The sequence below is a fragment of the Oryzias latipes genome, chromosome 8 (genome assembly GCF_053564925.1).
Source record: "Oryzias latipes strain Hd-rR chromosome 8, Olatipes_Hd-rR_3.1".
Taxonomy (NCBI): domain Eukaryota; kingdom Metazoa; phylum Chordata; class Actinopteri; order Beloniformes; family Adrianichthyidae; genus Oryzias; species Oryzias latipes.
The window spans coordinates 20,871,044-20,896,437 of record NC_136244.1 but is presented as its reverse complement, the minus strand read 5'-3'; the positions used below and the strand labels follow the sequence as shown (position 1 = coordinate 20,896,437).

At 36.3% G+C, this 25,394-nt stretch overlaps 1 long non-coding RNA gene across 2 annotated transcripts; it reads left to right on the top strand.

Moving 5' to 3' along the window:
- Positions 1–24,267, top strand: LOC110015467 (uncharacterized). 2 transcript variants are annotated; one of them, XR_002873602.2, is made up of 4 exons: positions 1–340; positions 11,951–12,026; positions 22,145–22,363; positions 23,548–24,267. It is a non-coding gene; the product is annotated as an uncharacterized LOC110015467 (long non-coding RNA). The 2 variants fall into 2 exon arrangements; XR_013657588.1 differs by lacking the exon at positions 1–340 and adding an exon at positions 11,247–11,749.
- Positions 24,268–25,394: the final 1,127 nt, after the last annotated feature.

Genomic DNA, 25,394 nt, shown 5'->3' with positions numbered 1-25,394 from the left:
AGTCTCTGGTGGTTTGACGACTAAAACGGGGGAGGAAAATAAATAAATAAAACTTTGCTTTTAAAATCAAAGTAAGATAATTTCCTCATAAAAGAAAAAGAGATTCATTATTCTGATGAGAAACAGCTGGTGTTCCTCTAATTAGGTGGTGAATTTACATTATTAGTAAATTTGCTGCTGGCAGTGTTTTTTTTTTTTTTCTCTTCATGTGCACAAGTTGAAAAAGTAGATTGGGGTTTGACAAGCGCTTTTCAGAACCATTCAGAACAGCCGACAGATGTAGTCTTGGCAGAAGTTTGAAAATTCAGCATAATGTGTTTGCAGGAAAAAACAACAACCAGTAAGTATATATAAAAATAAGAAAACTGGCACATCAACGTGGCAGATGGAGTTAAAAAATATGACATATGACTGCTCTTTTCACAAACTCAAGACAGTTTTTTAAATCAATAAATCATCAAAGTTTTTTTTTTGCACAGATGGCATTTTCCTTCCACTCAGAGAGAAGATGTATATCTAAAATGAAACCCAAAAGTTTAATGTCATCACATGCATCAATGCTTCACTCGTGTGGGAGGATTGGCTCCTTTGCTAATAGTACAGTAATGTGGAAGCAAGTGATCAACGCAGAGGCTAAAGAAAAATGAGACCTCGAGACCTCTTCACTGTAAGAATTTGTGATTTAAAAGTCAAAAAGACATCTTTCTTCTGGGAGGATGTCACAAAGTTGAGAAGTGTGCTGAATGAAAAGACATTTAAAATTATAATTGTATCTTTCAAACAGCGTTGTTGTCATTCAAAGTCGTCTTTATGATAAACTCTACTCAATTAGCATTCACCCTGTGCAACACAGCGATAAGCACATTTCTCCACATGTTTAATATGTCAGAATGGGATTGTCACAGCTCATTGTGATGTCTTATCAGATGCTCAGTGAGCAGAAAAATGTTGGTCTTTGGAGTGTTTGTGTTTGACCTTTCAAAGCTGAAAACAAGAGCAGAGGGTAAATGTTGGCGAAAACAAACATTGTACCACTTGTGAGTTTTGGTTCAAAAGTTTACAAAATTGAAAATGTGACTTTCAGTGCCATTTAGAATGATAGTTTTTATTTATTTATCTACATTGTAAAATAACAGCATCTTACAAGCTCGAACAAATTCTCACACACATGTAGCAGAAACTATTTCCTGAGGAATACATATCACATTTCCTTTTTGGCTCTTGTGTTTGGAAGCTCTCTTGGGTAGGAACAAGGTCGTTTGTTGGAAAATGCTTACCAAGAATTTTACATTCCATCAGGGGATTTAGAGGCATATAAGCCTTAACACACATAAACTGTGTGACTGCACCTCCAGAAAACAGACTGTACATTTTTGAAAGTAAAAAGAACTACTATCTCTTAGGTTCTGTAGAAGAGGTGTTTAACGCAACAACAGTTCTTTCAATTTCACTTGGGCCAACCAGCAAATGGAAGGCTTCCTTGGTTTCATATTGTAGTGATTATCTTTCCTACAGCACCAATTGCTCTGCTCTCCACTGCCTGTAGCCTTCACTGACCACATTATTAGTTGGGACCATGTGCTTAATCTGTTTATTGATCTGGGATGTCTCATCCTGGATCGTGAATCCCTCGCTTGCTAGTCTTCGGCCTCCTTCTCTGTGGCTAGTGTACAGTCTAAGGTTGCTGGAATTGGGATGGAACCCTCCATGTAAGGTGAGGAGCTTTCATCTAGGGTCTGTATCTCTTCCCTTGGTCCTTCTATTATTCCTATGGGGTATCTAATCACTGGAAGTGCATACCTGCTTATTGTCTGGGTTTTGTTCTCACCATTGATGTGCCTTCCCAGGACAGCTTCGTTGTTGGTGGTATTTGGCTGTTGCAGCTTTTTTGTTGCTTGTTCCAGGTTGTGGTATACCAGGTTTTGTAACTGTCCTCAATGTCTGCTATCATTCCTTCTGGGAGTGAAACCTCTTCTGTGTGAACTACCTCGTCTCTCTTTGTCACCACTTGACTGCATTTCTCAAGTCTAAATGACATGCCAATGTCAGTACTGTAGATCCTCACTACAGTACTGACATTAGCTCTTAGCCAAAACCTTAATGTCATCCATACAGAGGAGATAATTGATAGTGGCCCTATTCCTGTGTCGATATCCAGTCTTGGTGATTATTTGGCTGAGGGGTTCAGACATTCAGAACAACAGTAGTATCTCCTCGGTATGTGCCACATTTGATGGACAGTTGTGCAAAGGGGTTACCATTGGCTTCAGGTGGTTCACCAAAACCTCACTGAGTTTGAAGGCTCTCAGAATCCTGTTAAGGTTGTACAGCTCCAAGCATTCATTGATCCATGTGGTTGGCATTGAGTCTTGGAATCAATCCAGGTTGTGCACGGGTTGGTTTGTCGCAATCTGCAGTCTTGAGCAACTGTTCTGTCAACAGTGAGGTGGTGTTTGGCTCCTCTAGGATCTCTACCAGTGCCCTTCTGTGCGTTTCTCATGCATTGATCAATGTCTCTCAGCGGTTGGTTCATAACTAATACAGTGTTTGTGTGATCATAAAACCTTGTCTGATTCTGACAGCATGTTTCTGAATTATGAAAATTAATGAGGACTGTTTGAATTACCCCAAATTTTCTACACAATAAGTCAAATGTGGTCAAATTAATTTGCATTATGTTGAATATCTACAAATAAATTGAACTACTTTGATGTATTTATAATTAAAGCCTAATTTGATCCTTTAGTTTTTATGTTTTCTGAGTGTGACTTTAGCTTAATTTATGGTCAATAAAAGTCCAATAATAAGTCCATAAAATGTATTGTCTGCTATCTCTCAATTGCTGTATTATTTATTTTTTATTTACAACTCTTTGTTGACATTATAACTGACAAAGAAAACATATTTTTTTCGTTTGAATATAAAGAAATATTGTTGCAACCCATTCGTTATTTTTGACTATTTAGGTCTTTATTTGAGACAATAATAAGTTCTTTAACTTTTCAGTAGAGTAAAATATATTTGCATAATAAGCTAATAATATCCTTTGGAAGGTTTTTGATACACTGAGTATATCATTTATGTAAATGTTAAAGAGTAACAGACACAGAATTAATCCTTGCGGGACACCACAAACAAATTCCCTGGTACACAATGTAAATGTGTCTAGCTTAACAAATTATTTTCTTACACCGCAAGATGAGCTATTTACCTAACGTAAAGCTACTCATCTCATACCAATCTTTCCTTTCCCTAAAATGTCAACATTTTACCATTAAAAGCATTTTAAAGAATGTAAAAAACTTTTGAAAGGAGGTTTATAGTTTGTAAATACATGTTTGTCTCCATTTATATTTTGTCAAATGTCATTAATGTACCATTTAAAATTTTAATTGGGGTTTAAAAAATCTGTTAAAAAATAACAATAGTCATCACAGAGCATCACAATAATTAATTGTAGTGTTTTTCTATTGTTTTGTAAAATTCTTAAAGGACTGAAAGGAACTGAAAGCAAAATTCTGCAAAAACTTAAAATTAAACTGAAACTTGTGATCGAGTCAGAAAAACATGTGGCAGAAGGACAATGAATTATGACAAACAGGATGGTGTGACATGCAAACTGTTAAGATTTTGCCCTTTGGTTTGGTTTGTTATATTTTATTAAATCTTGGAATCTTCCGTTTTCAAAATTATTTTGTCCCTGTCATTGTCTAACCTGGATTCTTTTAGTAATTGTCCACAGCTGTCTTCATTTAAGCAATTAACATCAGTGAATTTAAGTGTCTGGTTTTCAGGTCACCTTATTTGCTGCTCCTTTAGTTTATGGTTTTGTGATGTCTAAGTCTATTATTTAAATGTTCAAGTTGTTTTAGTCACAAGTTTGGTTTCCTGCATTTTGAGTCCTCACACCAGAAGTTTGTTGTACAAAGATTAACCACCATGGACCCAAATATGTTGGCTAAACAAAAATCAACTGCTGTTATAAGGAACAAAATATATAAGAGAGCAGAGAAAAACATAAACTGGGAGGAAAAAAAATCAAAACACAGAAAAATGAAGGAACTCCAGATACTCATGAAAACAACAAAGAAACTTAAATAGAAACAATATATATATATATATATATATATATATATATATATATATATATATATATATATATATATATATATATATATATATATATATATATATATATATATATATATTAAAAATGGGAATAAAATAAGTGACCTCAATTTGTTTTTGTTGTTAAAATTTTGAACAATGAGTTGGTAAGAGTAAGGATTATTTCAAATTAAAATTATTTTTGAATAATATGCAGGTTAATAAGATAAATAGTTTTTGTGTTTCTGTTGCAGAATGTTCATTCTTTTTGTAATTTGTGTTTTATTATTTATGGTGTTAATTATTTTTCCACTGATATGTACCAAGTACATTTTATTTCCACAAATAGGCTCATCACTCCTGCAGGGATTTTCAGGCCGAAAGTAGCATGATCAAACATCCTGTGAGCAGAACAGCATGTATGTAACTAAGAGACACATGTATTTAGTTACACTATGATGAGTCTGAATTGCGCCTGTATTCTTTTAACACTTTTATTTCAAATCTCCTGTCTATTGATTGTTCCATGTGTATCGTGTCCCTGATAAGGAAAGATGTCGAAATGTTATTAAAATTAACACACAGCTGCTAAATTATGTATGTCTGTTCAACTGTTAGATTCATTAGTGCTGTTAAGTGACGTTAATGATTTCGGTCTCTGGCAGTTAAATTCTTAATGCTGTGTTTTAAAGCGCAGAAAACCCTGCAGGCGGAATGATGAGATTCCTGCCTGCTGATGCACTACCTGTGATGTGTTGGGTTTTGTGTGTAGCGAACGGCAAAGCCTTCGTTGTGACAAATAATGGAAGCAAACTTTCATTGTTCCTTTCTGGTGATAAAGCCCTTCTATTAAATTTGCTGAAGAAAGGGCCCATCCACGGATATTAAGTTAAAAATACTTACTTGACAACAGATCAGTTGATAGATTGGGTGCTGATACTGTGATTCACAACCGAAGGACATCTTTTATTCATTCCAAAAGAAAATATGCATCTCAGGTAATTACAACTTAAAAAAACTTGAAACTGTGTTAAATATTACAAAACCATGCTCACTTTTTTCTTTTAGCCTCCTAATTTTAAACACATCAATACGTAACCATTTGGCTATGACTGTATTGCCTAACCATTGAAACTGGGACATCATTCTCAGTGCTTTTTTATTTTTTAAAAGCCAAATATGATGTCACTGATCTCCTGAATTAAAAAACAAATAAAAATAAACATTTTACGAAGACTTTTTTTGAATCCACTGTGTTCTAATGATGAAAAATGTAAGGCAAGGCAAGGCAAGTTTATTTGTATAGCACAATTTGTACACAAAGTAATTCAAGGTGCTTCACAAAACAGAAAAATGCATTAAAATCACAATACATCATAGAAATAATCAACATAAAATTTACTTTAAAAGAAAAGGAGAAAAAAAAAAAAAGATTTAAAAAGAAAGGAAGGAAGGAAAGGTGCAGATAGGACCTTTCAGTCACATACACGGCTAAACAGAAATGTTTTAAGTCTAGATTTGAACATGAACACAGAAGAGGCCTGTCTTACGCCTTCGGGGAGGCTGTTCCAGATTTTAGCTGCAGAATATTGAAACGCTGATTCCCCTTGTTTAGTTCTGACTCTGGGAATCAACAGGAGGCCGGTCCCTGAGGTCCTCAGAGTACGAGATGGTTCATATGGCACTAAAATGTCAGAGATGTACTTTGGTGCGTGGCCATGGAGAGACTTGTACACAAGCAGAGCTGCTTTGAAGTCTATTCTTTGAGGTACAGGGAGCCAGTGCAAAGACCTGAGCACAGGACTAATGTGATCATACTTCCTGGTTTTGGTCAGGACTCGAGCAGCAGCATTCTGGATGTACTGAAGCTGTTTTACAGCTCGTTTGGACAGGCCGGTGAGCAGGCCGTTACAGTAGTCTAACCTACTGGAGAAAAATGCATGCATAAGTATCTCCAGGTCTCGCTTTGAGATTATGTTTTTGATTTTGGCAATGTTTTTCAGGTGGTAAAATGCCGCTGATGTTACTGACTTGATATGGCTGTTAAAGTTCAGGTCAGAGTCCATGATTACCCCTAGATTTCTGACTTGATTTGAGGGTTTAAGAGACAGAGAATGAAGGTAGCTGCTGACAATTTCTCTTTGTTTCTGTGGGCCAAAAACAATAACTTCGGTCTTGTCTGAGTTTAGCTGGAGAAAGTTGTTCTGCATCCACGCGCTGATCTGTTGGAGGCAGTGGTTGAGAGAATCCACCGGCCCATATTCACCTGTTGTCAGTGACACATAGATCTGAGTATCATCTGCATAGTTGTGATAAGATATGTTATTACTGCGTATTAACTGCCCTAGTGGCAGCATGTAGAGGTTGAACAGAAGGGGTCCCAGGATCGATCCCTGGGGCACACCACAATTCAAGCCCATGTAGTCTGAGACACAACTCCCAATTTCAACAAAATATTTCCTGTCTTCTAGATAAGACTTGAGCCAACTTAGGGCAGATCCAGATCCTTTTGCACAGTCTTGGAGTCTGTGCAAAAGGATCCCATGATCAACAGTATCAAAGGCAGCGCTCAGGTCTAGCAGGATTAAGACAGAGACTTTTCCATCATCAGTGTTCAGGCGGATGTCATTGGTTACCTTGATAAGAGCAGTTTCTGTGCTATGATGGGGTCTAAAACCTGACTGGAAAACATCAAACGAATTGTTTAATAAGAGAAAGTCAGTGAGCTATTGGTAGACAACTTTTTCAAGGACTTTTCCTAAAAATGGCAGATTAGAGATAGGTCTGTAATTATTTAGTACAGTGGGATCAAGACCGCTCTTTTTCAGGAGGGGTTTAATGACTGCAGTTTTTAAGGCCTCTGGAAATATTCCAGATTGAAGAGACATGTTAACTATTTGAGTAATTGATGGCAACACACTGTTCAAGACAGACTTTAGAAATCTAGTGGGTAACACATCAAGGCAGCATGTAGATGAGCTCAGACGGGTGATGGTCTCTTGGACAGTTTGGTCAGTGACAGGTATAAAGTGAGTCAGCCTAGAGTGAGTAGGTGGCCGTTCGATAGTTATATGTGTTGTGGAGTTGATGGCTTTTTTAATGCCCTGAACCTTGTCATTGAAAAATACTGCTAACTCATTACATTTAGGTGTACAAACCAATTCTATTGGTAGCTGGGTTGGAGGGTTAGTTAATCTGTTAACTGTTGTGAACAGGATACGAGAGTTGCTGCTGCAACTTCCAATTATTTCAGAGAAGTACCTTTCCCTTGTTCTGCATAAGATCTGGTTATAAGCGTACAACTCCGCCTTATATATTCCATAATGAACCTGGAGTTTTGACTTGCGCCACTTTCGCTCGGCTCTGCGGCACTGTTGTTTCTGTGCCCTGACTAGATCATCATTCCTCCAGGGAGCTTTCTGTCTATGTTTTCTCAATTGAACTTTCATAGGGGCAATGGCATCCAGAACATTCAAGATGCTAGAAGTAACAGAATTCATCATTTCATCAACATTGGCACCAGAGACGTTTTCAGGGTTTATCATTTCTACAAACTGTGCCCTAGTGCTCTCATTTATTTGTCTCCTTTGGACAACTGCAGGGCCAGGCGGTGGTTTGGGAGCAACAGACAGGTCAAAGAATACACAGAAATGATCAGAGAGGGCGACATCAACCACACTGACATTGTAAATAGTAACCCCCCTTGTGATGAGCAGGTCCAGAGTGTGCCCTCTGCTGTGGGTGGGGCAACTCACATGCTGAATTAGACTAAAGGTTTCAAGGACAGCATTGAGCTCTTTTGCATTTCTGTCATTGACATTATCAACATGAACATTAAAATCACCTGTAATGACTAGACCATCAAAGTCTGTGCACACAACTGAGAGCATTTCAGTGAAATCATAAATAAAACTTTGGCTGTGCTGAGGAGGTTTGTACATAACTATGCAGAGTAAGGGAGGAGTTTGTTTTAACTCAATCTTAAAGGACACATACTCAAATGATGAAAACACACCAAATGATAGTCTGCGGGTTGCAATATTATCTCTAAACAGTGCAGAAACGCCTCCACCCTTTTTATTTTCTCGTATTTCCGATTCATGTTTGTAGTTGGGGGGAGTTGATTCGACTAGAACTATGTTTCCTGTGTTTTTGTCAAGCCATGTTTCAGTTAAAAACATAAAATCAAGATTAAAAGAAGAGATGAGATTATTGATTAAAAATGATTTGTTGCATAAAGATCTGACATTGAGTGCAGCAAGTTTGAGATTAGTTTCCTTGGGACTGGTCAAAACCTTCTTGCAAGGGATGTGAACTAGATTTCTTTGATTGGACAGTCTAACTGCCCTTTTTTGCATTCTACGTGGTGCAACTACAGGTATAGCACCAGAAGGAAGCTGTTCATCACAGGGCCCCAGTTTGACATAACCTTTCCTAGGACACTGGGGGCCCGTTTCATCCTAGCTCCGGGGAATAGTACGTCTAGAGGCGCGCAGGAGAGGTTGAGTTGAGGGTAGTTTGGGTGATGGACCGGGAGGAGTGGGAGCTGGACGGGATTTGGGTGAACGACGGTGGGGGCGTGTTGGAGTATACACATTTTTATTCAATGAAAGATTTCTCAAATGCAAAGGATTGTGATCTACATACTCCGTTCTAGTGGGCATCGCTGCACACTATGTTTTCACAGAGCACTAGATTTTGGAATTGTAGATTCGGACAGTGCTTTAAAATGGTGAACGCCTTATATAGAGCACTAAGAAGTGAAAGAATTCAGACTCAACCATTGTTTTTGGATTTTTTGATTGTCCTCATCATATTTAACTATATGGTGGCCGAGATCCGACATTGCAGAAAAAAAAGAACCGTGCAAACAAAAAAAAAGAAACTGTAAATAAAAAAAACACCACTGTGAATAAAAAAAGAAGTGAAGTTGCAAATAAAAAAGCCAAAACAGAAGTGGATTATCTGAGATTGTTTTTGCCCCTAAGGCGTGTATAACAATAGTTGTTTGGATGACTGTAAGCTGGCTTTTTTACTTGTAGCTGGTTTGTTTTATTTTGTAGCATCAGGAGTATTTCTTTTTATTTGTAGCATTTCTTTTATTTGCAACATCATTTCTTTTTACTTGCAGAGGTTTTTTTTTTCTGTTTGCAGTTACTTATTTTTTGGTGCGATGGCGCAACTTGGCCACTGTAGGAAATATCTCATCCACATATTTAGCTGAGTCATACTTTCCACTTTAACATGAAAAATAGGGCACGGTATTTAGGTTTTCTTTAAATCCTTCTTGGACTTATCAAATTCACCAACCTCATCCTTCATTACACACTTCACTTCATCACGTCCCTCTCCCTCCCCTCCACTCTGGCCTCTTTGATCAACTCTGCTCCCATCTGGTCTAAGGCCTTTCAGCTTTTCATAACCCAAGCTTTCACTCGGCTGTCCCCAGGACATTTTAAATCACTATCAATTGGTACACATGTATTGTCTTCGACTTGGCAGATTTTTTTGTTTTCCAACAGTCTTCTTGCACCAAATGATTCCAAGGCTACACTATGCTTAAGAGTTCTCCAAGGTGAATGCTCTTTTAAGCCTTGTGCTATCCTAGGCACTTTGACATTGGGAGTGAGGTCATCTAGACCCACTAGACTAGACAGTGCGCTGAACTTTTTTTTTTTCAATGATTTGTAATCTTCACTGGTTTCCATGGATTACATGAAATCTTTCATGCCATAAAGAAACATTTTTCAACGCCAAAACCCAACATTGCTCAGCGGCCCAAATTCAAAGCCCTTCGAAGCATTGTTTCTACCCCTCTATTCGCCAGACTGAAAGTGCATGCAGGTTTCCGGGTCACAGATATTAAAGTTTCAGGAAATGCCTTCATCAATCTGTGTAATCGTATACAGTAATATTCCACTTATGAAGCACCAAACTTTACCACAAATTCAACCCAAACAGGCAAGATAACAGTGAAGGCTGTGTTATTGTTTTTTATCCCCTACAGGAGATTTTAAAAGAAAAAAAAATACTTTTTGCTTTTCCAATAGACTGCATGCAATTTCGAGATTATTAAGAGGTTACTTTAGGCTTCCCCTGCACACAGTAAAGAAAATCCCTGCCTGGGTTAAGTTAGAGACAAGACAACTTTCAGCTGGATGACTTTATATGATATCTGTGACTTTGGCAGGTTTGTAAACCTAAATATGGTAGTTTTATGAGGCTAAGGAGACATTCTGTGTACTGTATTCATCCTTAAGTTGTTTATTAATTTTTGTATTTGCAAACATGTACAAAATCTGAAGAAAATAGTTATTTATTTAGTAAACTACTATATAAGACAGATCTTAGACAAAATGATAAAAAAGCTACAGCAGAGAAAGCACAAGTCTATATAAAAAAAGTACAATACAGTATAAATTAATAAATACATACATAAATACAATAATTCATTAAATAAAACAAATCAATAAAATAAAATAAAAAATAAAACAAGATCATTGTTGCGAAAATATTGACACCATGACTAATTGAACTTGAAATGTATTATTTTGTTTAAATCAAGGGATCTTAAATGCAAACCCAGGTTTATTTCCATTTTCTACTTTTGTTAAATCCTTGCTGAACTCTTTAAAATAAGAGTAGATTAAAGTTGTTGTGCTTGCATTTTTAATTATAACCAGTCTGCAAATCCATGTAACTCAGCCATCTTTTTGGTATTTGCAGAACAATCCCAGTTTTATCAAAAAAAAAAAAGACAGTTTTTAGATAACTGGCAAACGTGTTTAAACATGTACAGAATTTTAAATAACTAGGATAGTTTCAAAAATATTGTCTTTTTTAAAAAAAAAATGCTTTTATCTATTCATTTTAATAATAACACTTTACCTTTTTTCTTATGACTTTATTTTTTTCCCTAACTAAATCTTTAAATGTAAGGTTTTCAACAAAAAAATAATATTTTGCTGAATCTTTCATAGATTCCTCGTGTTAAAATTTAACGAAATCCTAAATGAAGGGGTAAAAAAAGTAAATATTTAATTTACATTTAAATGAAGGAATTTCCAAACTAAATATTTTACCAGCTGGAAATCTTAGATGTTGTCCCCACCACCACCACCTCCACCACTAAGTTTTATGCACTCACAGCCATCCGTTATAACCTTTCACTTCTCAAAAGGAGTGGAATTTATACTGAAGGGTAGACTAGATACAAGATGGATCAAGCATTCATAAAGCAATTCAGATAAAAGAACATCTCATATTACATCCCACCACATTTGAGAGAAATGCAGTTTAGAAACACGTCCAAGTAATTCTTTTTTCCAGGTCTTTGATTCATGTAGGAGCTTTTGCAGTGAAGTCAATTCTGACCTGAAAGAAATAGGCTGCATCCTTTCACTCAATAACACGCCGCTTTGAGATTTGGAGCTGCCTCAGACATTTCCGAGCAACAGAATTTAATTAAAAACACTTATGAGCTGTTTTTCTGCTGATGGTTTTATTCCATGGCAGTTAGAAGAACTAAGCCGCTTTACTAACCACACAGTTTTGCGTTGGAAATATCCAGTAATGAATACACACATAAAAAACCTTTGCATTAGAGACAAAATATTGGAACAAAGCTCAGGCTTTATGTGAAGTAAGTTCATCAATGTTTGTTTTATGCACCATCCATTCACAGCACTGACAGCAAACAGGAGAACAATCAAATAAAATCCTTCTAAATGTATTTGGTTAATTTCAATTTACATAATCTAGTTTCTTGGTGGTTATTCTCATTGTTACTAATATTAACATTCTGCACCACCTTTTTTTTTAATCCAAACTTTTTTTTTCCCAGAGTTTGAACCATCACTTTTAAAAATGTCATTGGTTATGAAGGCTCAACGTCAGACACCATTGTTCTTCTACAGCAGGTGAGGAATTGAAGCTTTTGTTTTGTGAAATGAGCATGGCTTTTTTTAATGTGGTGGAACAGATGGAGCCACAGACTGAATATTTATGTCCAGGCTGTGTCTATCAGCTCAGGCCAGAAATTTAAAAGAGCACGGGTCACTATAAGTTTTCCCTTTAGGCGGAGGAGAATTTCGACATTTGTCTGAGAAGTTCTTTTCTTTTTTTTTTAAGTTGCACGGGTAGGTCAAAAATGTGATTCGCAGTTAATGGTTTAGTCATCACATCTTATTCTGCAATGCTTTTGATGTCTGCTGTTGTGAAGTTAGGTTTTACCACAGCTATAGCGCTTGAGCAGAGGTCATGTTTTCTTTCCATCCCAGAGAGAACTTTATTGACAACAGATAAATAGTTGCTTATGGATGATATACTGTAAAACCTGAACCCCACCACTGATGTTTTCACAAGAAAAGTGATGTTTTAGGTTACTGTACCATAATTTAACAAAATACATTATTTGATGCAGATATAGTTTTCATTTCACATTCCAATAATCCAACAGATTTTCTCTACAGAGAAGAAGGGTCAAAGTGCAGGGGTGCCCAGTTTAGCTTAGTCTGTTTAGTTTAGTTTCGCAATCAGCTATTGTATTTTATGACTGATTTTAAGTTTTTGTATAGTGGCCTGTATAAAACCATTGAGACGACTGTGTTTTGACATTGGGCTATATAAATTAAATTAAATTAAATTAAATTAAATTAAATTAAATTAAATTAAATTAAATTAAATTAAATTAAATTAAATTAAATTAAATTAAATTAAATTAAATTAAATAACTGCACGGTGGCGCAGTGGTTAGCGCTTTTGCCTCACAGCAAGAAGGCCCCCGGTTCAAGTCCCGGCTGGGGGAACTGAACCAGAACATCAGTGGGGGGCCTTTCTGTGTGGAGTTTGCATGTTCTCCCCGTGCATGTGTGGGTTCTCTCCGGGGTCTCCGGCTTCCTCCCACCGTCCAAAAACATGCTTCATAGGTTAATTGGTTAATTTAAATTGTCCCTAGGTGTGAGTGTGAGAGTGAATGGGTGTGTGATTGAGGACATTCTACCCTGCGACAGACTGGCGAACTGTCCAGGATGTCCCCTGCCTTCACCCACAAGTGGCCGGGATAGGCCCCGGCAACCCCGTGACCCCGAAAGGGAAAAAAAACGGAATAGAAAAAAAAATGAATGAATTGAATTAAATTAAATTGAATTGAATTGAATTGAACAGATTATACCTCAATTCAGTCCAGACTCAGTTTTAGGAATGACTTAATTTTTCCTGGATTGATATCAGTGAAATGCAGCAGGGTTTGTGACTGGTGAGGCACTGACTACTTTTAAAATGGCCATGCACTTCTTCTTTTGGACACAAATCTACTTTGGTTTTAGAAGCATTTCAAATTTTGTTTTTCAAGCAAATTTTGTCCTTTAGCTCCATCTTAATCTTTTTTTTTCCTTAAATCTTGATTGACAATTAAATATGTGAACACATTTGAGTGCAATTTAAATAGAATTGGGTAAGAACCTATATTTTCTCTGGTCAGTCAAAACGAAAATAGTTATAATCAGCTCCTTTTGAACTTTATTAGCAACCACCGAAGAACAAATAGGAGCTCACATGTTCACGGTTGCGGCAGAGCTACTGCCTGCCTCTCCCCATGTCTTTTCAATGCAGCTTTATGTCAGATTCGAACACTAAATAAGTGCTATTTGTATGTAAAATTAATTAACTGTTATAAGGAAAATAAGGACATACAATAAAAGGAATTAAAACATTTTTACGAAACCCTACATTGGTAATATACACAGAAATAACAAAAGGCTACTTGTTTTGTTTTTTTGTTTTTCTACCAAAGTAAAGGTCATTTTATTGTGAAAGAGACAGCAAGAAAAAAATTGCAGTCTATATCAACATGTCATTTCTCTGCCATCCTTTGTTACAAATACTGCAGTCAACAATATAGCAGCAGATGCACAAAAGACTGTTTCCACACGTCCTTCTCACCTCTTGTGAAGATAAATAACGTCGTCTTTTATACATGCTCTGAGATGAAATCAAGGCAACGCTGCTATTATGTAATGATGAAATGCTGTGCATCTGCCCACACAGGGTAAACACAATTCACTTGTCATGAACACAGCAAAATCATTTAGTATAAAGCAACATTCTCAGAAGAGCACTGGTATGCACGAAGCACCCATTTAGCCGCCTTTTTGCAGCTTAAAGTTGGATCTAAATGCATGCAGCTAATTAACAGAGGCCGCACGCGGGGAGTTAACTCAACAGCAATACCTGTATTTTTGCTGGCTTCACTGATGAAACTGCATCTTGACAACTTTATGTCTTACCAGTATTTGTTTTACTGTGCTTCTGGAATTTAGCCTAAGTCCCAGAACTGTATTAAAACCAGGTTTAACCCTTGCAGTATGGTTTCGCAATAGCTATGAATTTTTAAAAATCTTTTGTATACTCAACAACAAAAAACAAATTTAGAACTTTGGAAAGAATTTGCTTAAAGACACACTGCAATCATCTTTTAATGTATTGTAAAAGTGTTCCTAATGGTCTTTCATATATTATTTTACCATTTTCAGGCCAAATAAAAAAATCTGTCACTTTTTCAGGACATAGCTTTTCTAAAGCAGCAGTAGTTCATTGGAAATTCACCTGAGTTGTGTAGGACCATTGGTGTGAAGCAGCCCTACCCCCCTTCCCTTCCCATTATTGAGAGCTCTCTGTTTACATGCTCTCCTGCTAGTTTACAGCCCATCACATCCCCAACCTAACTTTACAGGTGCCACAATATTGCAGTTATCCAGCTGTACAGTTTGGAGCTAGCTCGTACAAGGAAGACAGAAACATAGACAGATCTAGTCGTCTACAAGTGGATACATCAGAATGGAGCAGGAAGCTCCGCACATTTTCTTTTTATTTGACTTTTGAATTTGAATTTGAAATGGTTTATTTCAAGCAATCAAATAAGAATAATACACAAAAACAATACATCCATCAATTATACATTCATACAATGACGAATCAAACTTTGGATAATTAGACATATTAATAAATATTGCTTGAAAGGGAGTGGAAGGAAGCAAATTTACATAATCCCACCCCTGTTCTACTGTAACCATTTTATTACATGATTTATCATTATCCGGTTCCAAGCTTTTATCAGACAGAATTAAGAATCCTGAAATATCAATAAAGCACATGACAAAGATGAATTCCTTAAATTATTATGTAAAAAACTACTTTTAGAAATCAACATGGCAAATGCAGATAATTTATCCAAAATGTATGCAGATTATGTTACTTATAAAGTCATGTATATGATTAATAAAATACTAGATCAGTAAAATAGAGTTTGAAAAATCTTCATAGCAAAATTTGATCTGGTATCAAAAGTTAAAATATGTGCAAAATTATGTTACATTTGGAAAAATCATGAAACAGTTTTTCTATTTTTGGAGCAAGTAAAGTAATATCATTAGAAACCAATCAATTTAACCATTTTCAATCATTGATTAAGCTTTTCTTTTTTTTTCTTTTTTAAAAAGGTAATGCTGTGAAGTAAAATAAAAAAGGGTCCATAATCTGTCGAATGACCAAGGTTGGTATTCCTTCTTCTGCTGATTAACAGCCATCCTTCTGGAAACAGATTTTAAAGATCTTTTCGAAGTTACGTCTGCAGATTTTCACAAATAAGCTCTTTTTAAACAGCATTTTATTATCTGGTCCTGATTTGCCACAATTTGAATAAAGAAACACACAATTTCAAGGTTAATTTTCTTAATGTATCTTCTCCATTAAAAAAAATAAGCCAGAAGAACATGTTAAGAACATCAGCTTCATCAAAGTGAGTTTCAGTTTGTGAATCAAAACCTTATCTTAGGCGCTGATGTGATGAATTGCAACTTTGTCACTGAGAGAAGTCCTATAATGTAAAAAGGCTTAGTAGAAAATATCAGGTTGATGTGTGACATTTAATATAAGGGTGTTTGAGTACAGCGTTGACTCTGGATGGTGGAAGGAGTTTGCAGACAGGAGAAAGTGAGTTTAATCCAGACATTGCTCACTCCGAGGATAAAACAGTCAAGCAGCAAGAAAAAAACCTCCAACAAATGTACACGTACCCAACTCATTTCACTTTTTATTAAATATAAATGTGTATTTCCAAGTAATAGGGTTTCTTCCTTTTTTCTCCATTCAGTCACGCTAACTGTAATGTTTTAACCATGTTTCGTGATATAATTTATAATGAATGAATGTTCTCTGAGGTATTCTTCAAACACATAAAAAAAATCACACAGAAGAAAAATACTAAATGATTTTATCGGAAGCTTAAAAGGTTTGACCATTTTACGGTTTTCATTAAAAATGTATGTATTTTATGGTAAAAGACAACACTTTACATAAAGTGAGAAGCCACAGAGTTCTGACATCTTGGATTAATTCTGATCCCAGTTTCTATATATGCAAAGAGATGTCAAGATCTTGACTGAATAAATCCTAACACTCGTAGTTTTCAGATGTTGTGTTTCAGGTTGTTTGTTTCACCCAGTGGGTTGCCTGTCTGAAGACAAAAGGGTGGTGAACTGTTTGTTTGCATCTTTTGTAAAACTGCTTTTACTTACCAAAGCCAAAGAATGGGGGGTGTCTTGTTCACTTTGCAGGTGAAGGTGTCACAGGGCTGAGATAGAAAACTTTCTACTACTAGAAAGCATCACATTGAGTTTAGTGGGTTCTCTGCATAAATATATGACTAGGCTAAAAAGTCACAAGATTATCTTCATTTCTTGAGCTATAACGACTAAGAACCTGTTTTAACCTGGACATTTTTGTTAACTTCGATCTGTTAACTAACATTTACTCTGATCTATCACCACATCCCTAGCAGTTCTGACATTCCTTATTTTTGCGGCTTTGTTGCGACTTGCAGTGATGATCTCTTGTTCGGGATCAAAGGCAACACAGATAAATGTGACTTGAGCTGGGAGGTCGTGCGGATGACAACTGCACAGACTTTGCCCACGCAAGTCGGATATCTTGAAAACATAAAGAGTGCTTTCAAAAATGAACACCATAGCAACAGGTTCCACCTCTCCTTACCTGTTCTTCCCACACATGACTCAGTCCCTCTAAATCCACACAACATAAATTCTGTATGCCAAGTTGATGCATCTAAAGAGGCTATATAAGGCTCATCTGATCTATATCATTTATGCCTTTTAAACCATTGAAAATTATTATTATTCCTTTGCTTTAGGTTGAGGCTTTGCACAAACCTTGCAGTAGGTCCTGCTCACCTGGAAATAGCAAATGGCACATCAGCAATGGGAAATTTGCAACCATATAAAAATACGCCAGCTCGTGAAGTTTAATTGGAACAATTTTCTTGATTTTGTGAACCCTGCAGGCCATTCAGACACAAGAGATTGAAGAAAAAAAAGGTTTCAAAGTTATTTTATTGAAAATGATACTCAGCTATTTCAAGTAAAATCATAAAAAAGGGAAATACTGATTGTGAAGCTATCCCAAAAAGAGCTAAAAGTTTCAAAGGTAAGCTACATAACCTAAAATAAATTCTTAAAAATTATAGAAATCTCAAACTAAATTGTAAATTATTTTTCACGAATTCCCAGAAACAGCTAATTTTTGTTTCCTGAAGGTAAAAATCTTAAACATAAGTTTTAAAAATCCTCACTATTGACCTCAATTTTCAACACATACAACTTTTCACAAAAAAAAAAGAAATGGAACTCTGGTAGTTTCAAATGTAAAATAAGTGGGAGGTTTGTGTCAAAATGACTCTATAAAGAGCATAAATATCTCACTATCCTGCCCGAACATTTAAATATATATTTGTATTCCTTATGTCCTTTTATGTCACAGGTGTTGCCATAACCTGTCAAAAAGTCCCCTTTGTTGTTGTCCTTTTATGTTTTTGGTTCATAAAAGCTCAGATCTTCACAGATCCAAATGACAGCAGGTACACATTTAAAAAGCTCAAATGTACCTTCACGTGGCGTGATGGTCTTTTAGTGGGTTTTTTTTCAAAGGCATTCAAATTCTCTCTGCAAGCACAGCCCCAGCTTCAACTATCTGGCACCCCACATGTTCCTTTTTTAAACAAAACTAATGACTTAGTTCCTATGGGAAACAGTATGCTCCCTGTTTAGCCAAGTGGTCAGTGAATGAGATCCGTTTTGCTTCAAATGAGGCTCCAAATCTTTTCTTTTAGTGTCAGAAACCGCATGTTGGCCGGACAAATTGCTTACATTAGATTGCTTCTTAAATCTCTGCAACTGAAAAATGCTCCATTGGAAGAACTATGACAAAAGGAAGATAACTCGCCACTTCCTGCTGCTGCTCACTTTGAAGATGCAACCCTGGAGCTCATTAAACACTCGAGTGACAAATGTGGCCGCACACCAGAGTAATGTAAGACCTTTTTATGCTTTTACCTTTGTGAAAAAGGAAAAATGGATTTACCCTGCAAGTTTTCAAACATGTAAAATGAATTTCTAATTACTGATCATTTAAAATCCACCACTTGTTACTTCAAATTAGCACTAATATGACAAGAAAGGTTTTCAAACTACTGATGTGAAAAGAAAATATCCACCTGAAATCAAAAGTGGTCTTTCTTCTTTTTTTTTTTTGGCACATAGTTTCAGGGTTATTGGTTAAAATGAGCAATTATGCCCTAAAGTGGAACCTTAACCATTTTCTTTGAGTTTATTTCATATACTGTGACAGTTTTCATTTGAATAAATTAATAACAAAAATGCCTTTCAGTGTGAAATAAATTAGAATGGGAGAAGGGTAGCACCAAAGGGTAGATAAGAACAGCCTCAGTCAAACATAATGTCCCAGCTCAGTGAGCATATTAAAGCGGCAGATTGTTGCAGTGTGCCTGTCAAGCCCTGGACACTGGATGCATTGAAAGAAACACATCCGTGAACATGCAGGCATTTGCCGTGAGACTCTTCAAAACAGATTGTGAAGTGAAGCAAACGCCACAGAGGCACTGAGGTGCACCTCCCAAACCTCGTCAGACACTAGCCTTTCGCCATTGACACACACAGAAACAGGCGCCGCACACACACGACTTTCTCTATTGATGCTCTGATGCTTTTTCAAATGAAGATAGGCAGTGTACCCAAACAGCTCCTGCCATGTTTTTCCATTCAGTGGAAAGCTGAGGGGAAAATTAAAGTCAGACCGGTTAATGGATTCCATGAATGTGGGCAAAGGCCTATTCAGGAACCTACATGAATGGAAATGTGTCATTGACTAAGTTCTGGATTAAGATGTAGGTGGATGTTACATACACATTTTTTATCCTTTGTAACAGATGAACTTGGGGAGCAGAAAATCCAGCTCCTTCAAGAACATCTTAATATCTAATGTAGATTTCGTTTTTTCCAAGTACCAGTACTCCATTTATCATTCATATTGTATATTTAATGGAAAACGACTTTTTATAGCATTTGCAAAACTAAGAAAGTTTCCACCAAACCAATATCTTCCTTCTGTTCTATTCAAAATATTCTAAAAGAAATGTGTTGTTAGAATGTTTTAAAATAAGTTTGCATATCTTCATTTTAACCAGCTCACTTGTTCTTATGAAGCACATTTTTATCTTAAACATCTGACTCCTGTGTTTTTTACAGACCTGCTCCAATGGAAATTGTGTTTTGGCATTTTTAACATGTTCTTGTGGCATTTTTTTGATGATGGAGCACAAATATAAACAAAATTAAGCCTAAGATGGCAATTCTGATCATTTCTATATTCAGATCATTGTGAATTGGGAGCAGACAAAAAATTGCAGTTTTGAAAAAGATCTTTTTTGCAACGTAGAAACTACAAGCTCTCTGCTCTGCTCCGCTCCATTCCGATGCATCCACTTTTAGAAAAATAGATTCATGTAAATCATTGCTTTGCTGGAATCTGACCCAAAACTGTCCTGCTGGACAGCTCCAATATTGCTCGCCGTTCTTGTTGTGCCGCTAATGTTATGCTGCTGTTGTAAAGGGCTGTAAAGTATGGATGTTTAGAGAACTTACTCCACGCCAAAAGTCCCACCTTCAATTTTTTACTTTTTTGGCAAAGAACAACATAATCCGAGTTAAAATGACCGCTGGGAATGCTTTTCAAATTGCTAGAAAGATGATTAGAGTAGATCTTTAAAAAAAGATTGTTTCATCAAATGCAAAACTTTAAAACATAAAAAAAAGGTTCACCCACCAACAATTTTTGCAAAGTCTCTATTTTGCCAAAAAAAAATAGAAGTACATATATATAGAAAAGTTAACTTGTCTTTATGTTGATTAAGCCATGCTCTTGCATTGGATTCTGCTGCAGCGTCTAACCATTTATATCTGAAACCGCTGACTCCTGTGATTTTTAAGGTCTTCTTAATGACAGTCCGATCTACCAGATTGGACAGCTGATTGGTCAAAAATGGCAGGCTGCTACATCTGGATGACAGTAAATTTAGCACATCATCCAATGATGCCTATACATATACTTATTAGGTAGTGAATATCGCCTATATCATGAATAATTTGACATGAAGTCAAATAGTCCCTCAAAACTCTTTTTTTGAAGGAATCAAGTATTAAATCAGGTTAGAAAGTTTTCCTCTTCTTTTCTTAACAGTAACTAGATTTATTGTCTCTTTTATCTTTCGTTTTTTCTCTTTTTCCTGAATTGTTTTATGATGTTATGCAGTAAAGAAGATTAAATCCCCAAATCCTTTTGACCACACAGACTTTTCCCAGATTAACGAGCTCCTTCCCTGTCGTTTCCCCCTGAATTACTCCGCCTCTGTTGCTCATTTTTATAACCAGTTGTATTTTTGACTTGCTGTTAATTAATCTAATTAGTTGTGAGATGTTCCATGACAGAGCAGCACAGCGGTGTAGCGAGTTAGCACTGTCGCCTCTCGCCAAGAGGGTCCCCGTTGAGATCCCCAGCCACTTCCTCTCTGTCAGAAGTTTCCATGTTTTCTGGGTTCATTTCTCTGTCCTGATTAGACACAGAGGTGGATTTTGTCATTAGGAAAAGGTCAGCAAGCGGCGCGGGGCTATGGGACTTAAACTAACAAGCTATTGAAGCTTGGTTAAACCCAATTAATTGCCCAAGCTGAAACATAGTTTAAATAGTTGTGATAATTTGTGCTTTTAGTAGTATTTTATTTCAAGGCGTTGTTTATCTTAAAGCTATGGTCATGTCTTTCATTCAATTTTTAAAAAAAGCCGTTTCTTTTTTTTGTTCTAATGTTCCACGTTTTTCATGCAAATTTAATGTTTGAGGATAAAAGTAAGAAGGGAGAACAAAACAGACTGGCGATAGGAGCACAAAACGTACACAGGTCATGTCTATGACTTATTGTGGCTTTTCAATTTGAGTGTAGGACTTCCTATAGTTCTCATGCACAGGTGAGATTAGCCTGTTTTCTTTGTCTCAGAAAGATTTTAAGCAGAGTTCGCACAAAAAAAGAAATCACAGACTAAGAAAGTAAAACACACTTTTTTTAATTAAGTTGGAATCAGAAAAAAATTGCACAAAAAATGATAATGAAAAACTTTTTTTTGTTTATCAAAGACAATACACTTCCATATAAAGCAGTTCTGGTATAATGTTTTTCTTTTCTGCAGACTCTACTAAATCCTACTTTTAAAAATCCAGCAGATAGACGGGATACACTGTGGAAAAATGCTGGGCTTCATTACAAAAAATAAAAAACAAAATTCAGTTTGTAGAAACAAATATTTCAACTGAAACATTTTAACAAATTGAGCTATTGCAAATTATTACAATTATACTATTAAAGAAGTGAAAATGACATAACAAATTGTTGCAAGCAGATTAATAATTATTAAAATTTTGTAAAAAAAAAAATCAAAAATAAACACGAAGAGGTAGAAAAAGCCTCTGGTTTTTGCATCCTCTTATTGCAATTCGATCTCATACTCACAAACAGGAGAAAAAAAAAGTGTGTTAAAATGTGAGGGGCATTTGATTAAAATGGGATCTTGGCAGACTGTCCGGTTATTTACCCCCATTGCATGCATGGAGTCTACAGTTTCATCTACTGGAAAGCTAAAAAGACCAGAGACCCTCCTTCTTCTGCTGCTGCTGTGCTCCAGGACCCCCACTCGTGCTAACAACAGCAGCAGCAGCAGGCTGCACTCAGCGCCCACGCAGGACGCCTCTGAGGGAAGACAGAGAACTCAGGAGGGAGCCCTCATAACAACAGCACATCACAGGGAGTCGAGATGAAGAAAGAAGACGAAATGATCGTGTAAGTGTGTAGAGAATATGAGATATAATATTCATTGAACAGAAGAGAACTGCTCATTTTGATTAAATATGAATCATAGGTTTTGGAATTAGGAATATATTTATAGACTCTTCTCTTTAAAATATGTGTTTGGAAAGCTTGAGCACAGAAAGAAACATGGCAGTCAGTTCATATTTCCTTTGCACTCTATAAATTATTTTAGATAGAAATTAACAATGTCTATATATACAAAAACAAATTAAACCAACAGTTGATTAAAACCATTGCTTTCAAAAATGTGGAAAAAAACAACAACAAAAAAAAACACATTTTGTAAGTATTCTGTGCAGTATTCATCAAAAATGGAATTTTACCAGTAACTAGTGTTAAAGTGTAAAAACTTTCTTGCTGATGAGCTGGCAGTAATGAGACCGCAAGAGTCAAAACCGACACCAACTTGACAATCTCTGGAGACCCGGGGGGAGTAGGTGACACACCAGATGAGAAAGTGCTCAAAAAGATGAAAGAGTTGAAAGACTAAAAAAAAGGTGACACGAATAAAGACCAAGGGTCACCTCTGGTTTGCTGACTTGATTTATTTATGAATTATTAAAAAAGTAGAGCAGATAGTTCTCAAGTGAATAAAAAGAGCTTTATTTTACCCGCTCAGAGACAAGAAATGTTACTTTTTCGAGCTTTTGTAAGGTTCTCTTTAAAATATATAGAGGTTATTAAACACAAAGAACAGTTCATGAACTCTAGTGGCTTCAATTTTTTGTCATTTTCTGTTGGATTAGAGAAAATGCCTCTCATTATTTTTCCATGTTCAAAAATACACATTAGCTATCATCAAAAACGATTTAAACATACATTCAATTTTAAAGCACTCACAGCAGCTTTCCCTTTACCTCCTGTTTGGTGTTTATGCAATTGTCAAAAACATCAATTAGTATTAAATCATTATTTTCCTCTCTAGTCCAGTAAATTGTTTCTTTTTTACTCACAGAAAACTGGCATAATGTTTATCTTCTTGATAATAGTGGATAACCTGTAAAAAATGTGCATCTAGGGGCACAATAAGGCCACCTTCTGCACTCATCAGTGTTTGAGCAGGAAAAAGCACAGATGAGATGATCTGAATCATGAATGCTAGTGTGACCAAGAGCAGGAAACCTTATGACTTTCATAATTCTGTCTCTTCGCAGTTTTCGGCGTAGCAGGCGTGATCGCTCCAGCTCCATGGGCTCTGCGACAGGCTGGCGACCTGTCCAGGACGTATCTAGCCTTCGCCAACAGTAACCGGGACAGTCTCCGACAACCTCGCAGGCCCAGCAGGTTAAGAAAATGGAAGTTTAGGATGAGAACCCTTGCATCGATCAGCCCACATTGGATAATTAATCTAAAGTGATCGAGACACTGAAGACATCACATGCCGTGTCTGATGCCGAAATCGACGCTCAAATAGCGCTGCTGCCGGACTGACGCACCACACCCGACACGTGCTCTGGTCACATTTATAAGCATTGAAACTTGATGCTCCTGATGCGCAAATTGTATCTGGTGTGAATGCATTAGGCTTTTCATACGTTTTACTTTTATTAACACGAGTTACCACTTTATGCAACCAGTACATACTTCAGTGCTTTTCCACTGAAAAACAAAGCTATAAATCATATTGCTAGCAAGAGCAGGGGAGACTGGCACTGACCAGACCATAGATGTTGTAAAGATTACCATTCTAGATATTAGGGCCTATGAGGGCCTTCTTCTGCTCTACCAGAGATTAACCTAAAGCCCTCACGGAGAACACCCCTGTATGTATATCTGTTGTGTGCATTTTACTGGACGTTGTTTTTATCATGGCGACAGCCCAGAACTTTTTGTACAACTTTGATCCAACTTTCCATTAAAAGGACTAAATTCCTATTGTGTTTTTCATCACTTTCCTCCTCATCAACCGACACGCAGGTGCTACCCCACAATTTTGGTGACCCCAATGTCCTATTTGAGCTCTGATTTAATAGTATTTAATGATATTAAACTAGTGCTTTTTATTTTTTAGACCACGAACACCAAAGAAAATGTTTATGAGACAATTTAACCCTTTGATGCCTAATGATATTCCCCGTCTGCTCCAAACCTATCTTTACTGAGCATCTACTTGAAAACGAAAACGTCAGTGAAATTTTTATTCTTTGATCGCTAGCATTCAATTTTTTTCAGTCACCACAGACACCTGTAGCATTTTGGATTTTCTTAAGTGTCTTATTGATATTTCTCATTGAAAGTTCCTGCATATGGCAGGCTTTCTGTTATTGAAGCTGCTGAAGCCCTTATTTTTCTATTCATTTGAGGAGAAAATAAGTAAAAAAATTTATTAAAAGAAACATTCAGCTCCTGAGGTTTTGTTTTGATGTGCATTGGAGCAGCAGGATGTTTGATCAATTTTTGTATCAAATAACTCAGAAGAACTCATTAGTCTTTGTTGTTTTTACCTGACAGACAATCTTCAGATGCTACAGTGCTTTCAGGGTGAAAAAGAAATGCCAAATTCTAGATTTCTCACAACAAATAAACTTTTCAGAGTATTATTATTAAAGGAATAAGTGTAAAAGTAGCAGCATGTCATCAAAAATCCGTGACTTTGACTCCAGACATGCTCATAGTTTAAATATTGATATATTCTGTCAAACGTTTACATTTTTAATGTTTTTAGTTAGTCGATATATCTTTCTTTGTGTGTGTCAGATCCATTTTAGATTTATTTGTTGTTTTTCTTTGACTCAAAAGTTTGCAAAGAGAAAATAGGTTTTGAAAAGCAATGATTAGGTTTGACTTTAACTTTAAGAGTAAATAGACGTTTTTGTTCTACCGCTGCAGATCCCGGGTATGGGCTTCATTTGGTGCTGTTGCTAGGCAATGTAAAGCAGGTCTCATTGTCATCATCCGTGAAATCAGAGAACTGGAACTCTTTTGTGTGTCAGAGCAGAGCCAAGTGCGTTCGTAGCAATATTAATGATTTCATAAACCTTTGAAAACCCATCATCATCAT